At 36.8% G+C, this 21,106-nt stretch overlaps 1 protein-coding gene across 3 annotated transcripts in view; it reads right to left on the reverse strand.

Moving 5' to 3' along the window:
- The window catches only part of LOC136838718 (reticulophagy regulator 3), a 119,626-nt gene that overhangs the window by 50,402 nt on the left and 48,118 nt on the right, over positions 1–21,106 (reverse strand). The window lies entirely within an intron of this gene.

Genomic DNA, 21,106 nt, shown 5'->3' on the forward strand with positions numbered 1-21,106 from the left:
TTCAATGCAATAAAATTGTATCATGATACAAAGAGCAATCAGTTCATTATTTTTTAAGAATTTCTGCTAATAAACAGACCAACCCAAAATAACAGCTTCCTTGAGAGACGCAATAATAATAATAATAATAATAATAATAATAATAATAATAATAATAATAATAATAATCTTTTAACGTCAACACTAATTAGGAACACCGGTCACGTGTTCGACAGTCTTTGGTTTATCTTTTACAAATAATACAATTTATTTATTTATTTGTGGATTTTCATTATAAAACAGTTTAATCACAACACTGAATTTCTTAATAATAATAATAATAATAATAATAATAATAATAATAATAATATAATAATAATAATAATAATAATAATAATAATAATAATAATAATAATAATAATAATGTGTCACAAACTGAAACTTAATCAAAGTCCTCTTTAATCTCTTTTTCACATAGTTAACTTTCCCTTCGTAGAATTTAACATTTTTTTCTTTCCTGCTTTCTAATTATGGAAATGGGGAATACTTCCCTAATGTTCATTCAGATAGCTCACCCTGCCTCCTAATTACCTCCTCCTACATACAATCAAATAACCCAGTATTCATCTCTCTCTCTCTCTTTTTAACTTCCTTCTTTTAAGGCAATAATGGTTAACCACACACATTAGAACTGTAACTACTTATTTCCTTCAACTCACGGAAGTTCTCCACTTGCTTTAATCATCTCATCCCCTATTACCAGAAATCAAATGCTTTAGTCTCTCTCTCTCTCTCTCTCTCTCTTTCAATATACATATATATATATATATATATATACATACATATATATATATATATATATATATATATATATATATATATATATATATATATATATATATATATATATATATATACACAATACATCCCCACAAACACCCAAACCTACCTACCTACCTACCTACCTTTCCACCCACCCACATACATATATGTGTGTTCTCGTTCACATATGCAATATTTCATAAAAGATGTGCACACAAAAGAGAGAGAGAGAGAGAGAGAGAGAGAGAGAATTACTATAGCTTCGTATAAGGCATGCACGGTAACTTTGGAATTATTGCCTTTCAACAGCCACGTATCTTGCTTAGTGCCTAGTTGACTTATACAACTAGTGTTTTGACTACAGAACGGTTAAATCAGTACACATTATACTCGACTTATGTTTGCATGCGAGGACGAAATGTTTCGTAATCGCTCGATTTAAATTCTTGCCTTCTTCAAGATTTTTTTTATTCTCAAAATAACCGACACCACATTCAAAACTCCATTAACATAAGGTAACTTCACCTAAGGAGGAGTACCATGAACATTATATTTACGCAACCAACGTAAGTTACAACCTTCACACCATTCGTTGTCGAAAACCATTCAGTTTCCAATGAAATTAATCATACATTATTTCAGCTCTGGTCTAACAATTATGGCTCACGGGAAAAGCCTTATTTATGCTATCTGATGCGCTCTTTTGTGTGCGTGAATATGTCATTTTATCAGCAGAGTATTACTATCAGTTTTCTTTATAATGTTGTATTCTGATATGCTGCCTATGTAAACGTCCTTTTAGTATGAAGAATCACACCTATTTCCTAATCATTTCTCATACTTATCCTTTTCAATTTCATCCTTTTAGGGTTTTAACGATTCTCATGTATGTTTGTCTATGGCTATTTCTGTCCGAAATAAAGTGTTTTAATTTGAATCTAAATCTATATACATACCACTAAAATGCATCAAAACAAAGAAAGGGGAGATAATTCACAGACTTGAATTTGTCTGTATACTGCCATTATAATAATAATAATAATAATAATATATAATAATAATGTGAAATTCATTTCCTCCGAACATAAACAAGCACGTGAGCAAATGAGACTAGTACCTCACTACAACAGTTTGTTTGTATACGCGTTCGTGCCCGGATGAGTAAGCGAATAAGCATCCCAGACATAAACACGAGAGCAAAGGGAGGATACGAAAACAAAGCGTGAGAGAAAATAAGTGTTCCCAAAAAACGTAGCGACACATACCAGCAACAACTTTTACCGCGCGTCATACAGACATTCCCACAAAACTAATAAATGAATAGATCGAATACTCTCGTTACTTCTACAGTACAGAGTCTTCAGATCTATTGACAGTTACGTTAGTCCCTGTACCTGTCTCAAAATGCGTTATGAACTTGCTAGATTCTCCTTTTTATACATCATGGCGGGGTTGATGTGCAAAGAACTATTAAGATGTCTTTGTAGCAAAAAAAAAAAATATATATATATATATATATATATATATATATATATATATATATATATATATATATATATATATATATATAATCAATATTATATAATCAATTTCAAGTACTTTATACAAATAAAATAAAATGCAATGAAGCACAAATATAACACAGACACATTTTGAGAAATGCGTACTTACTCGACAGTTCTAGATTTACCTCTCTCTCTCTCTCTCTCTCTCTCTCTCTCTCTCTCTCTCTCTCTCTCTCTCTCTCTCTCTCTCTCGTGCCAAGATAATTATATGCACATCGAAATGGTCCCAGCATTAAATGCTTTATGGACGTAATCCAATTAAGATCTCATCAGCGCGTAATGAAAATCAGGTTTATTAGTCGGGACTAAAACGGATGCAACTCTTCTTCGTTTTCCCTCTTCCCTCTTTGCCCGACTGAAAATACGGCTTTAATTCAAACCCCTGACAAACGAAGTGAAGTCTGAAGGATAAAAATAAACCCTCCACTTTGATTGGATGAATCTCTTACCGCCACCGACAACTACGCTTTTTGACTGGGTGACAATTTTCTCTCACTCGATAGCTATTTTTTCCGGTACTAGATGGCGATATCACTTTACACCCAATTACTGGAGTTTCTTGGTCATGGACTGGAGCGTATGTTGCAGGCTTCCTCCTCATTTCTTTTACATAAACAACCTTGCATGGGTGTACATGATCGTCATTTCTGTGGAATTTGTATGGTGGAAACGTGAAAAACCACTTACGGTATCAAAATAATCAATCTCCTTCTCAAAACATCCACCACTATGAAGTGAGGCACAGTTAGCGTTCGATGCATTCCCATACTAAGTTTTATGATGTTCGAACGGTCCTCAAATTTTCAATTTGTGATATAAAAAGATGTCGTAACCTGCAAAGAGACTCTCACAGTACCACAAATATAATTACGTATTTAAATGGATAAGGAGCAACACATCACCCATGCAATTGAATTCTCAAGTCTCGTCCATGGAAGAAGCTTGTATGCAATTCTCAACGCAGGAATTCACATGAAAATGTGCTCGGTGTTAAGTCATGGACACGACCATGAATTGAAACGTAATATAGACCAGATAGCAACAACAAAAATATAATAAAATAATCCCTAGCTTCTGATGTTTTCATGGAAAAACATTCAAGAGAACATCTGACACTATAGAAGCGCCCTATCTGCCTGCACCATAAATAACCACTCTAACTTGGCATTCCCGTCACCCCAACAACGCCCACTGACAGACAGACCTTTTCGACCTCTGACACTTGTTACTAACAGAGTCACGTTAGTGGGAACGCTAACACAATTCCCGCATCGATTCCCAGGTCACGAAAGGAAAGATGAATTCCATAAATAAACCCTGACGTGAAAAGGCTGGAAGACCTTCGTACTCTTTCAATGACTCAAACTTCTCGCTCAAACTTCACATTGACACACTAATTATTGAGAGGAGAACTTAAGCATGGAATTAAAAGACCACTCCAAAGAGGAGTGTTCTCCATACCTTCGAAATGTGATTACACCTAAGGCTAAAGATGGACGCTGTGAACAATGCTATCGCTTTACGTGCAAAATGACGGAGACTACACTGAAATACAAAATAACCTATGAAAACAATACTTTTTAATTATAGAGACTTTAATAAAGATGACAGTCAAAATACTTGTAAATTACAGAGAAAGCGTCTGAAAAAACTTCCAACTTTTGGACATAAATTAGTCGCTATTCTTCATCACATCTGAGAGAGAGAGAGAGAGAGAGAGAGAGAGAGAGAGAGAGAGAGAGAGAGAGAGAGAGAGAGAGAAGAAACCGCAATTCACCATACAATACCAAAGGTAATTTATCAGCTCTGCAGGTAAACAATCCTCTGGATCTGTTAAGTTCATGAAACGAAATAAACTCTCCCTAGACTACAAAACACACACACACACACAGGTTCCCGCAGAATTTCAAACCGAGAACATTATATTTATTCCTCCTTTCAAGAAAGCATGAAGACCTACCTTCAGCCTAAATATCTAGCGGCCTTTAGGTTGAAGGACAAAATCCCTGTCCCTGAAAATCACAGCCAAATTTCCCGAAATAAGATCAGACCCTGATCAGACATTAACATACCCAGGGCTCCTGAAAAAACATTAACATGCCCAAGGCACCTCGAAAAATCAACCAAGGCCGATCACGAGATCGGTCAAACCATTGGCAAAGTATCAACTAGTATGACAGCTGACACGTCATGTATGAAGGCTTCGAGGTATGCGAGTTGGCCCAACCCACGTATATATAATAGGATAACCATCGCCGTCGGATGACGTAAGCCTTCAGACCCTCGTCATCGGAGGGACTGAGATGATGATGGTGTCCATGGAAAACAAAAAAAAAAAAAATTGAGGGTTAACGGATACAGTAAACTAAAAATATACGAAGATTTAGAATTACGTCAAAACTTGCTGGACTTGCAACACAAGAGACAAAGTGAATAGTGAATTATTTCTAATTTGGAAATATAACGTTCAATATACATAAAACGAAACAGATGAATTATTAAGAGTACGGATTTCGTTAGTTCTGGTCAAGTTGCTTACTGCGTGATGACGCAGGCGAAGCAGTGGTGAAATATTAAGTTATTAAGCACTACTGCCAACACATTTTCAAGCTGTGTGTGTGTGTGTGTGTGTGTGGTGTGTGTGTGTGTGTGTGTGTGTGAGAGAGAGAGAGAGAGAGAGAGAGAGAGAGAGAGAGAGAGAGAGAGAGATTCTTCTCGATTAAACCAGAAACAACTAATATACTTTCATGATACAGATACATACACGAGGGAGAGAGAGAGAGATTCTCGATTAAACCAGAAACAACTAATATACTTTCACCATACATACACAGGAGAGAGAGAGAGAGAGAGAGAGAGAGAGAGAGAGAGAGAGAGAGAGAGAAAGAAAGTTTCCTCGATTAAATCATAAACAACTAATCTTCTTTCACGAAACATACACAAGGAAGGGGGAGGGGATATTCGTGATAGTGGCGATCATACCTACCAACAGAGCAGCTTTAACTACAGGAGAGTGAACATACAATGAGAGAGAGAGAGAGAGAGAGAGAGAGAGAGAGAGAGAGAGAGAGAGAGAGAGAGAGAGACTTCTCCCTCTAACAAAGGCTACCAAACTTCTGAAGATGCCATAAAATAATTCAACTAAAGTGACTGTAAACACTCCACCGTTTATGAAAGCTTAGCTAAAACGCAACCACAAAAATCTAACATTCCTGTCCACACGCAAAATATAAATAAATGTGCATTGCATTTCCTTGGACCTAGAAAAAGAAAAAGAAAAGAAAAAGAATGACCTAATTAAACTGTTAAAAAATCTTACATAGAACATTTCCGAATTTTCATCAGCTGTTTGAACATTAACCGTAATTCTGAATATTCCACTAATATACGTAAGGAGTTATATTATTAAAAAACACACACACACACACACACTGGTGTGCCCTGAGTCTTCAATGTGAAGATGATTACTCCCGGTTCTCTCGTAAGTACGGCCAATCTTCGCTTTCATGGCATATGTGGACATTAAATGGTCGGAATGCTTAACAAGTAGCTACAATTTGGTTTAAACTTCTGCAGATTTTTAAACTAATATTTCGAAATCGAAAAAAACCCTGTCCTAACTGTACAATAAGTGGAATGGAATATAGAGTTTAAGCCAAAGGCCAGGCACTGGGACCTATGAGGTCATTCAGCGCTGGAAAAGAAATTGAGAGTAGGTAAGTTTGAAAGATGTAACAGGGGGAAAACCTCGCAGTTGCACTTTTGAATAATTGTAATGTTTGCTTGACCATTCCTCTGGTTTTCAAAGCCAATTGGAACACTGCACATCTTATGTCTAGCAGCAAAAGCTAACGTAGGAGCATAAAAGTTTGATCGATACAACGGACCTTTGAACGATTCGATCCAAAGACAGACGGCGGAAGCAGATGTTTCAATTTGGACATCCACCAGCTGTTCGGGGTATAACTCCATTATCTACGGGCATCTAACACACGACAGGGATCAAAACCATCAAAATACCTGGACAGCGGTAAAAGCAGATGTTTCCCGTAACAGAGGTGGGCTCCAAGAAAAAAAAAGAATAAAGATAAAGATGACCGTTAAATTCATCATTTAACTGCTGAACCGCCGCTGGACCCCTTGTGTAGGATATAGAAAATAGATTTTAGGTCAAAGGCCAAGCGTTGGGACCTATGAGGTCATTCAGCACTGAAACGGAAACTGACGGTAAAAAGGTCTGAAAGATGTAACAGGAGGAAACCTCGCAGATGCACTATGAAGCAATTGTTAAAGAGAGGGTGGAGAGTAAGTTGGAAGAGAGAGAATATGAACAGAGGTACAGTAAAAGAAGTGAAAGGGGTTGGAGCTAGGGGCTGAAGGGACGTTGCAAAGGACCTTAAGTAATGCATACATTGCACCACCTGAGGTGCACTGACGGCACTGGCCCCCTACGGTGCCTGATTATAAAGGCCCTTCATATCCAACATCTTCAGGGTGTCCATCCAGCGATTACTGGGTCTACCTCTTCTTCTTCTTCCAAAACACTCCTAAATTATGTAGCCTGTTCACCAACCTACCGCCCTTACGTTCTTCCAACATGACAAAACCAGCTAAAAATTCTATTAAAACCTTTTTACTCTTATCAATTCACATATAGCCTACTATGCATATATAGCAGAAGTGTTGCGTGTTGACAAGTATGTTAATTTGAAAACAAACACGAGTGCAATAATGGTTAAATGTAAAAAAATACTCAGAACTAGCAACAACGATCAAGAACTCAAACAAACCCGACAGAGAAAATATTAAAAATCAGAAGACCGCCTTCAACATAAAGAAATTCTTCCTCGAGACTTGGTAACCTCTATTCACCCTATGAATAGAAATCCAATACCGAGAAAACAAAAACCGTTGAATACATCTCCATGCAAGCACGCGACTTCCTAGAGAAACAAAAAAAATATATATATATATATATATATATATATATATATATATATATATATATATATATATATATATATATATATATATATATAAAATTTAAAATAAAAACTTAAAAAGGTCAAATAATCGAGTGTCTCACGGAAAATGTCCTATCACGGTCACACGTAAAATCTGTGCGGGATTTTCGACGTTATAAGGCCAGCTTACGTTCCAGCAGTGGTATTGGAACAAGTTTAAAAAAAATACTTTAAAGGTTATTTGAAAACAATACAAAGAAATTGTTAAAAAGAATTATTTGAAAACAATACAAAGAAACTGTTAAAAAGAATTATTAAAAAACAATACAAAGAAATTGTTATAAAGAATTATTATAAAACAATACACACAAATTGTTAAAAAGAATTATTTGAAAACAATACAAAGAAATGGTTAAAATGAATTATCAGAAATCAACACAAAGAATTTGTTAGAAAGAATTATTAGAAAACAATACAAAGAAACTGTTAAAAAGAATAATTCAAAGACAACGGACATTCACACAGAAAAGCCTACGTTGGTCCTCATCATTCTAAAAGTCAGAAAACGTACGACAGAAATTACCTAGTTACAAAACGCCAAGGAAAACCAAGCAAGGACCAACACAACAATATGAAAAAGAAGGGAATATGAGAAAGGAAGGTAAAACGGCCCCTTTTCGTGAAGACAGAAGAGGAGCTTCTTTAAAGCAGGAGGGTCCAAAGGCTCCAAGGACGAACGGGTGCAGGGCCAAGACCAGAGAGAATTAAGGGTGAATGACGGAAAGCTTTGGGTTAAAAACTTAGAAGAAAATACATTATAAACTGGATATTTTAGGCACTATTATCTCTATCTATCCAAGCTTAAACAAACATTAGATGATACCAGCATATGGATAGCTTAATCTCTCTCTCTCTCTCCCTCTCTCATAGCGGCAGACAAGACGAGACTTGTTTTTCGACGTGGAAGAATCAAACTTCAATTCAAGAGACAAAAGAGAAATAAATCACGTTTCCCCCCCGACACACAACGCCCTCAAAATTTTTCCTCTATTCCAAATGTCCCCTCTTCTTTACTAGATGCACTGCGCTATTACCATATCTGACAACCGGACCGGGGAAACTGCGCCATAAATATAACCAGATCGTAAGAATACAAGGTCAGATTTTTTATGGCCTTCATTTTCATACTGTCGTCTGCCTTCAAGTCGAGATTTAAGTGGATGAAAGAGTGGGGAAAAAATGAGGGAAGGGGGAAGGAAGGAAGGAAGGATGGGAGGAAGGAGGGGGAAACGGGTACAAATGAAGAGAGTAGAGAGCACGTAAAGAGTAAGAAGGGTGTAATCTAATATCTTGAATGGAAGCAGGGGGGAAAGGGAGCGTATATTACTGGAATGACGTAAGAGGAGAAAAAATGACAGAAATACGAGACGGTGTGGAAGAGCATAACTTAACAGGAACTAAATACCTGTGAGGGAAAACTCGCCTGACGTAATAAACATGCAAATGAAGGGATAGTAACTGCCTAATAAATTACGAGGTGTAAACAGGGGAAACGTGGAATAAATATCTGAATTATACTAAAAGGATCAATGAGAAACCAAAGCCAAGAGGAGAATTTGCCCTTTGTGTCAAACGTACAACCATGGTAATTTTCAAAACAAAAACAAAGTCGTAAGAAATACACACACAATGACCTGAGAGAGAGAGAGAGAGAGAGAGAGAGAGAGAGAGAGAGATAATCACGTGACAGCGAGAGTCTCCTGTCACGGCATATTGCAATCCGAGTCCAGTCAGTCATCGGAGGAGAGTCCACCTGTGATCTGAGATAAAACACCTAGATGGGGACAGGGATAAGGGGTCCCGCTGGGTAGGAATATATACTCAAAGGTCATCTGTAAACAGCTGGGTAGGAATATATACTTAAAGGTCATCTGTAAACAAAGAAACAAATACACACGATTCGATATCCATACATACGTACAAGAGGCAAGGTTTATCATCACAAAACCAAGTACTCACAGGCTATCCATCGTGATTCCTTCACCACAATCTCTCTCTCTCTCTCTCTCTCTCTCTCTGTATATATATATGTATATATATATATATATATATATATATATATATATATATATATATATATATATATATATATATATATATATATATATATATATATATATATATATATATATATATATATATATATATATATATATATATATATATATATATATAACGCATTAAGTATTTCATCGTTTTGTTCATTTTCAATGTGATAAGAGAAAATAAAGTCATGTCTACACAAATATACTTTCACCAGAAAAAACAATACTTTCCCGTAAACACAAAACATCAAAGTGGGTCTGTATTTGATACCCCTGCGGATGTTCGATAAATCCAGTCAGTTTCACCAGAAAAAGTGTATCTCAAGGAAAATAAAATTTAAGTAGGGACATTACTAGCAAAGACGTCCCCTTACAATTTAGTTGTCAGCACAACCTACCACATTATTAAAAATGCAATCAATTTTTTTTTCTAGAAAAGTGATCTGAAGAGAGGACCTGTCGATTCAAACGTCCGATGCTTGAATTATTTTAATTATGACAAACCAAATGAATTTATTCTTTTAGTGATGAAAGTTACACTAAGAATCTAAGCATTCACGAAACCTTTTTTTGAAGAATATTTCCTAACTTTATAACTATATATCCTTTGTCAATGCTTCCTTACATAGCCTATACGCATACACAGTACATACGTATTTTTAATGGCCACAAAGATCTCACTCCAGTACTTGAATGGGGGTAGCAGTATCAATAAAAGAAAAATGACATATCGAGGCATGAGCAGCTTAATAGTAATGTAAAGCAGGCGTATTCGAACGTTACCCATGTACTAATTTCTTTTTAAAAACCATTCCCTTATCTTTTTTTTGTCTGTCTGGGACGCTTCCTACTGTACCTTGGCAACAGCAGAGATATAAGCGGTCCCTTCCCCCCTAATATGAAGTTGAGAAACCGGTTTTACCGGAAGGTGACCAAAGGGAGAAGAGGAAGGAAGTTCGGAAGGGGAAGGGGTCTGGCTGGAGTCTGGTGCTTGGTGTGTTAGCCATAATTAAGCACTGCTGTATATGACTACTACTATCGCGTACTTTATTTATAAATTCAACAAATTCATGTTCTTCATTGGACGGGTTGGTATCGTTCTCTGCTAGCGCTCTGCTGGGCCCGCGTTCGATTCTCCGACCGGCCAATGAAGAATAAGAGAAATTTATTTCTGGTGAAATAACTTCATTTCTCGTTATAATGTGGTTCGGATTCCACAATAAGCTGCAGGTCCTGTTGCTAGGTAACCAATTGGTTCTTAGCCACGTAAAATAAATCCAATCCTTCGGGCCAGCCCTAGGAGAGCTGTTAATCAGCTTAGTGGCCTGGTTAAACTAATGTATACTTAACTTTTCCAACAAATTCATTCTAATCAACTGCAGTTCTACTTCACTGAAAGTTTTTGAGGCTTCCATAACACGGTGGCTACACTGAGAAATTTCCGGTCAGTAAAGAGAAAAATATAATTAAAACAATGACAGGGTTTGGGACTCAGTGGCCTCGGTCTAAAGCCCTCAAGCGGGGCACCCCTCAGAAGAATCGACAAGGGCTGAGGGCTTATGGAACCAATCCCTAGAAGGAAGAGATAAAGATGAAATTTATTGCTATCTGAAAATAAATAAGATACTACCAAAAATATTTAAACTACGGGAAGCAAATAGTTTTTACACAGAAATACTCTGGCAGTCTCTCCGGTCAAATTATTTTTGTTTTCTAATTTCATTTTTACGACCTCGAGTTGTATCGGCATAAATTGACCTCGGTCGTCTGCAGCCCTTGAATGACCCATCCGATTCGCCATGTTGGATTAACGCAAACTCGAAAATAAGGGGCGCGGATAAACGAAAGGCGGACAAAAGGACGAGAAACTAGACAAAAATCGATTTAATGACGTTTCGCCAAGAGGCTGGCTGGCTCCGCCATAATCTGTTTACCAGGAGCAAACAATGCCAATCATGGCTCTCTCGCTCTCTCTCTCTCAAAAATTCAAATTCTTTTGAGTGAGTGTATCCAAATATCACTAAGAAATGAGCTGCATTGCTACCTGAAATTAAAGTTTTCCTTATCCATTTTCTAATAAACCAAAAACCTCCAAGAGGACTACAAACACGTCTCATGATATAAACGCTCATAATTTTGGATGTGGAATAAAATGGGACAAAAGGACTGCTACCTACATACCTCAGCCTGAACTAATCAATACATATGTAAGCTCTCTCTCTCTCAAAAAAAAGTGAATAAAAAAAAAAATCCCGGTCATCAATCAAATCCCCTTCTCAGGCTTAATTTTCAGTATTGACCAACTGTAAGCCATTATGCCCCAGGTGCGAGAGGCTGAGACTTTCCTATAATCAGCGGCGTTGCCATGTTTCCCATCCCGCCGAAGTAGGTGGTTAATCCTAATCCAAAAAGGTCCAGTTTGGGGATTAACCTTGAGCTCGAATACCTCATAATAATCTACAATAATCTGGCGTAATGTCCGCCTGTTTATTTGTTCTTATAAATTACAATTTTTATATATCTGTATATATTTACTTTTTAGCTTTTGTATTATAAAGAATATAGGAACGTTAATCTAAAACGAACGAATGGAGTATAGTAAACGTATATATACAAGCCAGGCGAAAACCTTGGAGACATCAATAAATGTCCGAAAGTAGATGTTCCTTTCATTAATGGTCTGCCACACCTTTCGAAAATTGCCAAATATGAAACATGCCCATACGAGCTCCTGTTTCTTTTTATGTTTCCTTATGTTAACTAACCTTCCTTACAGTTTTTCTTGTGCTTGAAAATGTACACAAACAAGTAATGATAAAAGGGTCACTGGGTGAATGAAAGGGTTTGAGGACGATACAAATCAAGAAATTTTACGACGGGATTAATAACGCCACATAAGGAGAGAGGCCGAGGACTCGAAACAGGTTAATAACTTTACGGAGATGTGGCAGCGTCTTTAATAGGCTCCCATTTCTGCAAAACGAACGACTATCAAATCCGATTTCCCGTCAAGACGAAAACAACTTCCCTACCAGGTTCGGTTACTCACGATAAGATCGCCAGCCTATCACAGGGGTATAATCAACGGGAAGTACAGGAATACAGGAACATCAACAAACTCAGAATTCATAAAGGCATCTTCCATATTTGAATAAAAGCAAGGCACGTAATTTTCGCAACTCAAAAATGACATAAAAGTTTATTATCATTTGCGAATTTTGCGTAAATAAGTTTCATCTTTTCGCGGAGACGGAGTAAACATGTACATCAAAGAAGGCGACTTTCAACATTACTAATCAGTTACTTGACTGTAACTTATGTTAAGCACCATTACATTCAAAACTTTTCAAGTTTGAATCATCAAAAACTGTAAAAATGTCCACAAATAGCTTCATTGTAATGTTTGAAACCACTTATGAATTTATCGACAAAAGTGCAAATCTTAGTCCCGATGCCCATCCAACGGTTCTATTATTTCCGAATACAAATCATGATAAGCTCAAGCCCTTTTGACATCCACCCCAGGGATAAAATAGTGTCCACTGAAGGTAATGGCCGGAAACCAAGACGTTTCCTGCTTACTGAACAAATCCCAAGCGGAAGCGGAAGCTTAATTTCATTTTATAATGTAGCAAACGGCCGAAGCTCGAGCGAGCTGAAAGAGACAACGACTAAAGTTCAGCCATTGGCGTCGAGTATTAACGGTAATGGTAATCATCATAACCATAACAAAAGGCATAGAAACATTTAACTGACATTATCACGACCTGAGAGTTCCAACAGTGCAACAAGAGCTTTCAAACTTAAATAATACGTATAATGTATTTCTATATATACACTTTACCTAAAAGCTGAAGAAAAGTTTCCGCTCAAAACAAAGAACCACGTGATCCCTGAAGCCACGTGGTCTCTTTGTCTAGATACCATACTGATATTTCCCCCAGGAATCTGATACTACTGCTGCTCTGCTGCTGCCTTTAGGGGAGCTACTGTATAAGGCTGCGTCTTTGAATACACGATGCCGAGAACCAGATTTTGTCAATAAAACACATCCTACATAACATGAAAATTTCTCTTTTTTCACTGTCTCTTACACACACACACACACACACTCACACATATAAATGTATATAATTATATATATATATATATATATATATATATATATATATAATTAATATATATACATATATAAATATATATAATTAATATATATATACAAATATATATAATTAATATATATATACAAATATATATAATTAATATATATATATATATAATTAAACTTATCACTTACAAAATTGCTCTGTGCATTAATATACAATTAATAATAACAGGAATTCATTTAAGCTATGTGGTATCAAGAGGAGACATGTACTGTATATACATATATACACACACACAAAACACACACACAACACACACATATATATATATATATATACATATATATATATATATATAAATATATATATATATATAAATTATATAATATATATATATATATATATATATATATATATATATATATATATATATATATATATATACACACATATAAAGATGCCAATCACGTAAAGTAACGTTAAATTCCACCAACTTCTTGCAAATCCAACCCATTTATTTAATCCCTTTATTATTTATCATGTTTTCCATCTTTTCATCCTCGTTTGATTTACAAATAAAGAGGAAAACTGCCTACTTTATAAAGAACTAAACATGAATTCTGTGTTCCAAGAAACCGTCAAACCAGCGAGAGTATACCTAGATGTTTTTCACTTCAGGGTAAATAGCGACCCTTCTGTTTACTGCTAACCTCTCTTCGATGGCAATTAAGATCAGGATCGAGCCTCAGACTCGAGCCACGGGAGTCTTTCTGCTTGTCCTCTACAATTAAGTTATAGCACTATCGGGATACTTTTGAGTCCTGCAAGTCCTGTAGCCTGTTACTGTCAATTCCGAGTCCCTCAACAGCGCCCCCACCCCGCCAAGCTGTTCAGTGTCCTTACTAACGTGGCGAATCTTGCTATGCTCAAAATCTCAGCTGGTGGATGAAATGCACCTCAATAATGTGATCAAAGTTCCTCAGGTCAGGGTTGTATGGTGACAGGAACATTCTGGGTATTCCACTCTGTCAGAATTAAGCACGCTAAATTATGATCTGGTTTTCCATGTTCCAACTTGACTGAAGCATGAATTCACATTCATGAATTCTCACATAAAAACCGTTTTAGCTACTGGCACACATTTATACATTAACCAATAAAATGTGATTTTCTTTCTGTATTGGGATGTATTGCATCAATATTTACACCTTTTCTCAACTTCGGTTTTAGTTTTCTGTAAAAGAAAACTATTGTGCCGGCTTTGTCTGACCGTCCCCACTTGTTTCTGTTTGCCCTTAGATCTTAAAACTACTGAGGCTAGAGGGCTGCAAACTGTTCATCTACCCTCCAATCTTCAAACATACCAAATTGCAGCGCTCTGGCCTCAGTAGTTTTTATTTTATTTTAAGGTTAAAGTTAGCCTTAATCGTTCTTTCGGCAACAATTTAGGATAGGCCACCACCGGGCCGTGGTTAAAGTTTCATGGGCTACGGCTCATGATACCCAGACCACCGAAAGATAGATCTATTGTCGGTGGCCTTGATTATGCGCTGTATATATAGCGGCTGTACAGGTCAACATGACTTCAGCCCATTTTTTACGTTTTTTTTATTCTGTATACAGAAATATCCTCATTGAACAAAAGACGACAGTTATTTTGAGGTTCTTTAACTACCAATAGAAAGAACGTTGAAATGAGCAATTTCTTTTCTAATAATTGATCTCTTCTTCCTGTATTTCCTATTAACTTCTGTGCCTTCTTTCAAACGAACACCATATCCTTTGGGAGCTTGAATTTCAAATCAGTGACTCCTGTATGCATGTTCCATAAGAAGAGTGGGTTATCTTATGAATAATAATAATAATAATAATAATAATAATAATAATAATTAGTAATAGTAATAATTAGTAGTAGTAGTAGTAGTAGTAGTACAGTGGTAGTAATAGTAGTAGTAGTAAATAATAATAATAATATAATAATAATAATAATACTTAGGCGAATGTTTAATTCAGTAACCGAAATCCGCCCAGCTCAACCGTAGACTCGATAATTATTTTGGATACAACGGCTTCAAATGTGAGAATTATACACTGTTCATCGACAGAAAACTTCAACAGAGTCGTCATCCGAAGGTGTAAACTATTCAAAACATTCTCGATATCAGCGTGACCCACATTAATCATTCACGCCACCTTCTTATCACATTTGTGACAACACCTGATAAACTTTGGCTCAAGTGCAAACGTCACGAAAACACATACGTATCCCACCATGATTGTAAAGTGGGGATTTTACTTTTTTATTTTATTTAAGTCGTTGTTATCACTTTGATACGTTGGGATATTTAAGTTTTTCTTAGTTTTACTGCGCAGTGGTCACTCTGATTTGCGTCTGTATGCTACGTATGTACTTATGATTATTTGTGCTCTACCGTACCTCTCTCTCCTGCGTGAAGTCTGCCCGGGAAATCAATTTTTTGTTTATCACCACATTAGCTGCTTTAATGTGAATGTTCATTTAACATTTACCCTTGGGATGAGGTTGCTCGACTCGCTGGATTAAACACCTACCACTATGGCATAAAATATTATGCAGGTGTTATATGTCAATAGCATCTGACGTTCCTTGGTGGTCAATGTTACTGAACTTCCCGGAATGGAACACAAAGGTGCAATGAAATCATGTATTTTTATCTCTTTCTGAAGCGGTGAACTGCCTTGCTGTGTGTGTGAGAGAGAGAGAGAGAGAGAGAGAGAGAGATCGTGGAACACAAAGGTGCAATGAAATTATGTATTTTTATATCTTTTCTGGGGAGAGAGAGAGAGAGAGAGAGAGAGAGAGAGAGAGATCGTGGAACACAAAGGTGCAATGAAATTATGTATTTTTATATCTTGTCTGGAGAGAGAGAGAGAGAGAGAGAGAGAGAGAGAATGCGCTTTGAAATTTTTTATATACTCTGACAGTTCAACATGACGTGTGGCAAATGGTAAAAACGATATCGATACAGCTATTGCATGACTGTCCGCGAGAGCTCGGAAGACTGAGAACGTTAGAGGCAGAATATGGAATTTCTTTCAAATTTCACAAAAGCTTTACGGAAACGCTGGATAAACTCTTTCTGTAAGTGGGGAGTGGAGTAATCCCCAATGCACCCAAATAATCAAGACTGAAACAATTTCACTGTACGATCTCGCTAGAAAACTATTATTATTATCATTATTATTATTATTAGTATTCAAACGATAAACCCCTATTCATATGGAACACGCCTACAGGGACCATCCAAGCTTCTTAGGAATATGGTGTTTATTGGAAAGAAGTTACATAATATAATAGGGAATACCCAAAGAAGAGATCACTATTAAACATGATTGACCTATTCTTAATGAAATAATCATTTTCCATAAAATTATGAAAATTAAAGAAAAATCCTTTCCAGGGAATTCTTATATAAACCACTCAATCGTTAGCCTGTACATACGATTTTAATAATACTTGATAAGATCGTCTTTACTGAATGTTAGCTGATACTTATGTAGTGAATAAAGTTAAGTTAAAGTCCTCCTGGGCCTCTGTAGGCTCGTAGGGCAGGCACTTAACTCCTGTTTCTTACGCCAACAGCCAATGCGGGAAAGGTTCCAATGCCTATGACACGTGGCCAGTGAGTCGCTAGGCCCACTGTTTAACTCCCCAGCCCGAGGGCTGGTAACTATTCTCCTTCTGAACCTCTTGGGTTTTTCCGGACCGTTAGGTTGCCGAATTTTTACAATGGCGCAATCCGAGCCATCAGTGACCTACAGAATAAATAAACGTTTTTGTCAAGGTAAAGTCCCACATAGCGTCTTCTTTAACGTAATGGCCGGACGATACCAAAGTCTAAAGAATAAAACATACAAGTTAACAAGAACGAAATGCATCAAACTGCAAAGCCTACAGGAAAACTCTGCATGTAAACTACCTTATTAACACACTAAAAAATAACGTCAGTTTAGCCTTTTACAAATAAAAAAAAATGACATCCTTCCTCTCCACATTTCAGTAGATTCGCTAATAACATAATGTATTCCACTGGCATTTGCGAGAAAATGATCCAATGTATTACTGACGTAATTTTATCAAAATTTCGACTGACGAACTGAACAAAAATATGACGTAAGTGCATGTGCAGCTGCCTGTGGCCGTGACGAGTTCTCAAATTAATTGAATATTCATGATGAAATTAATAAATTAATAATAATAATAATTAATAAAGACTCATTAAAAGGATAAGGCCTCAGGCCTAATTAAATCCAAATACCAAATGAGTCTCTTTCCTTGGCCGACTGTTGTGTTCGTCCTTTTTCCATCAACCCCCCTAAGTTGTGTCCAGAGCTTATCTGTCCTCAAAAAACAACCACTGGGTCGGCCCTCAACTTATAACTTCAACTGCATTTCATTTTCAATAACTTTCTACCTTAATCAACTTCCCACACCCTCTCCCGTTTATTATTATTATTATTATTATTATTATTATTATTATTATTATTATTATTATTATATATTCAGAAGATAAACTCTATTCGTATGGAACACGCCTACAGGGGCCATTGACTTGAAATTCAAGCTTCAAAGAATACGGTGTTCAACTGAAAGAAGTTACAGAGGGTGATAGGAAACATACAGAAAGAAGAGCATAGTTAATAGAAAAAAGAAAAATGACTAAATTAATAAATAAATAGGTAAAATATATAAATTATGAAAGTAGAGTGTGTACTATTTACCTAAACACCTTATCCTGTCCTGGTCTGGTTAAACTAAGGTATACTTAACTTGACTTGTCCTGACGAACTTGAAAGCAGGCATCTGTCAGTGAACGACAATAATCAACAAGCAAGAATCTGAGTATTTACTCTAATATCATGCAGAGCCTTCCAGTTATCAATGTTCAGTGTACTTGTTTACTTGTTTACCCTGATCTATTCCAGCCCTGCGCCCAATGTGCCTCGCAGACGCCAGGGTAAACATACCGACAAAGCAGAGCAGAAGGAAGACGCTCTATTATTTATGCAAAGACGTACCAGGACCACCGACATGACATCCCCAGACTGACTGAGAAGCGAGGAGATGAAAGCTGCACCGTGTACCAACACTCGGTTCTGCCCAGACGAATGGAATATGGAATTTTGGCTCAAGGAAAAGCGTTGGGACCTGTAAGGTCATTCGGCGCAGAAACAGAGATTGTTAGTTCGAAAGGTTTGAAAGGAGTAACAAGACGAAAACCTCGCAGTTGCACTACGAAACAACTGTTGGGAGAGGGTGGAAAGTAAGATGGAAGACAGAGAATATGAACAGAAGTACAGTAAAAGGAATGAAAGGGGTTGCAGCTAGGGGCCGAGAGGACGCTGCAAAGAACCTTAAGTAATGCTTACAGTGCACCGCGTAAGGTGCACTGATGACACTAAACCTCCCCCAATGGGGAATAGAGAGGTGGTAAGATGAAAGATGCACGGTATACCAACGCTCTCAGTTTTGCCCAAACATTACGGAACATAGGGTAGATTTCCTTAGCTTTATATCATTCCTGGTAGTGGGAATAACGAGAAAAAAAGTCTAGATATTTCGATGTTAAGACCCACCCTCCCAAAGAGTGTAAAAATTATTATCTATAAATTTATGCTGTATTATGTGAACCTTTTTTTTTCTAGATGACTGTTAAAATGAGGTACCCATTAAATGTACAACAAAAAATATTTTTCATCCCTATTTTCTTCAGGCCATGGCTAGACATGGGAATTCTGTTTTCATGCTAACCAAAAATAGCAATTAGTACGGAATAAAAATAACTAATCTGTGTGGGCTTTGTTACGGACCAAGGTAACTGGTCTGACTGTGTTTCAAATACAAATCGACAAGCCATTCATATTTACTTTGGTTGGATATTTATCACAAAAGAGAACACAACTCGTCAGTCGAAAGGCACTGATGTTCAGCGTTAGTCTTTTTGGGTGGAGTTGCGATGACAACGTAAGCGAGACGGACACAATCACAGACAGACAGACACACAGACAGCCAAAAAGAGAGAGAAAAACGTAGTCCGTGGGGGTACTAAAAACTACCACCACGATTTTGTTACTAATTTTTACACCAGAGGATTTTGCAGGTGGCAGCTAAAACCTACCTCAAAATTGGTCATTAGAGATTATAAAGAATGAGAAAAATAATATATACCTGTTTGTTTTGACAGTCTTTCTTAATGATTTCGCTACAAATGCAACTACCATTACAAATAATACTACTACTATTACTGACCTTCACTGTGAATGGTGTATGTACAACTCACTGCAGGTAATTAATACACCCAGACGTAATTTAGTAAACAATAGTCGCTAGTAAAATACTCCTTGACTTTAGAACAAAACTGGGACGATTTTTAACAAACTTTTCACAAGCCTGAACAAACTGAAAAGCTTTAATGGCATAAAATTAACTTCCCTATTTCATAATTTGTCACAACTTAAAAAAAAAAAAAAGGAGCCTCAACAGCACGTGCCTGACAAGGTGGACGACTGATAGTTCTCGAACCATCAGACAGAAACTTAATCTCGAGTACTTTCTTATCACTCAGGTAATTTTTTAGTTCTTATTAGATTGCACATATATATACGTCTCAGGGACAGACATCGACGAACACGATAACAAGAAATTCCACGACTATGTAAGAAAGAGGTCAATTAAGGTCAATTACGTAAGTTTATAAAAAAAAAATCTTTTCATGTATATTTACTGACATTTTTTTCGGCTTACATTTACTTTATAATCATACAGTATGTTTGCATATATGCTTTTTTTCCTTTGAATTCTAGCTAACGGAATGAACAATACGGGGGTTTGTTTTCTTTTAATCATTCTAATAAGGGGAAGCTCTTCAGTGCTACATAAATAGCGTCTTCATTGACCTGCCCAGTGAAGTATTAGATGCGCAGTTGTCAGTCGATGGCAGTGCCACGAGGAAATGAACAATGAGCAACCTCATCCTAAAATAGGAGTTTTCTTTGCCGCGTATAATGCTGTATGCAACTCTCAGCTACGAGTACGACCGGGCAGTGCTCAGTTGCTCCCCAGATGCGGTCAAGTGAAGGTGCGTCGGCGACGCCTCCGGAAAGCGCTGCCAGACGCATGAGCCATGGCTAACCTTTACCTTAAATAAAACAAAAACTACTATTGGTGCGTTTGATGATTGGAGGGTGGATGATCAACATACCAATTTGCAGCACTCTAGCCTCTGTAGTTTTTAAGATCTGAGGGTGAACAGAAAAAGTGCGGACGGACAGACAAAGCCAGCTCAATAGTTTTCTTTTACAGAAAACTAAAAAGTGGCATACTAATTGCACAACATAAAATATACAGTGTCAAAGCTTCCGTCAGAGGTAATACACATACAAAAAGAAAAAGAAAATCAGATACAGTCGCGGTTTGCTGGAGATGTGAATCACATCTTCCCAGCATCCAGACACCACAAGAAATCATATCCGCTTTGATCAACTTCATCTCGAGGTACGAAATGACAATCAAGAGAATAACCGCA

The sequence above is a fragment of the Macrobrachium rosenbergii genome, chromosome 5, assembly GCF_040412425.1.
Source record: "Macrobrachium rosenbergii isolate ZJJX-2024 chromosome 5, ASM4041242v1, whole genome shotgun sequence".
NCBI classification, from domain to species: domain Eukaryota; kingdom Metazoa; phylum Arthropoda; class Malacostraca; order Decapoda; family Palaemonidae; genus Macrobrachium; species Macrobrachium rosenbergii.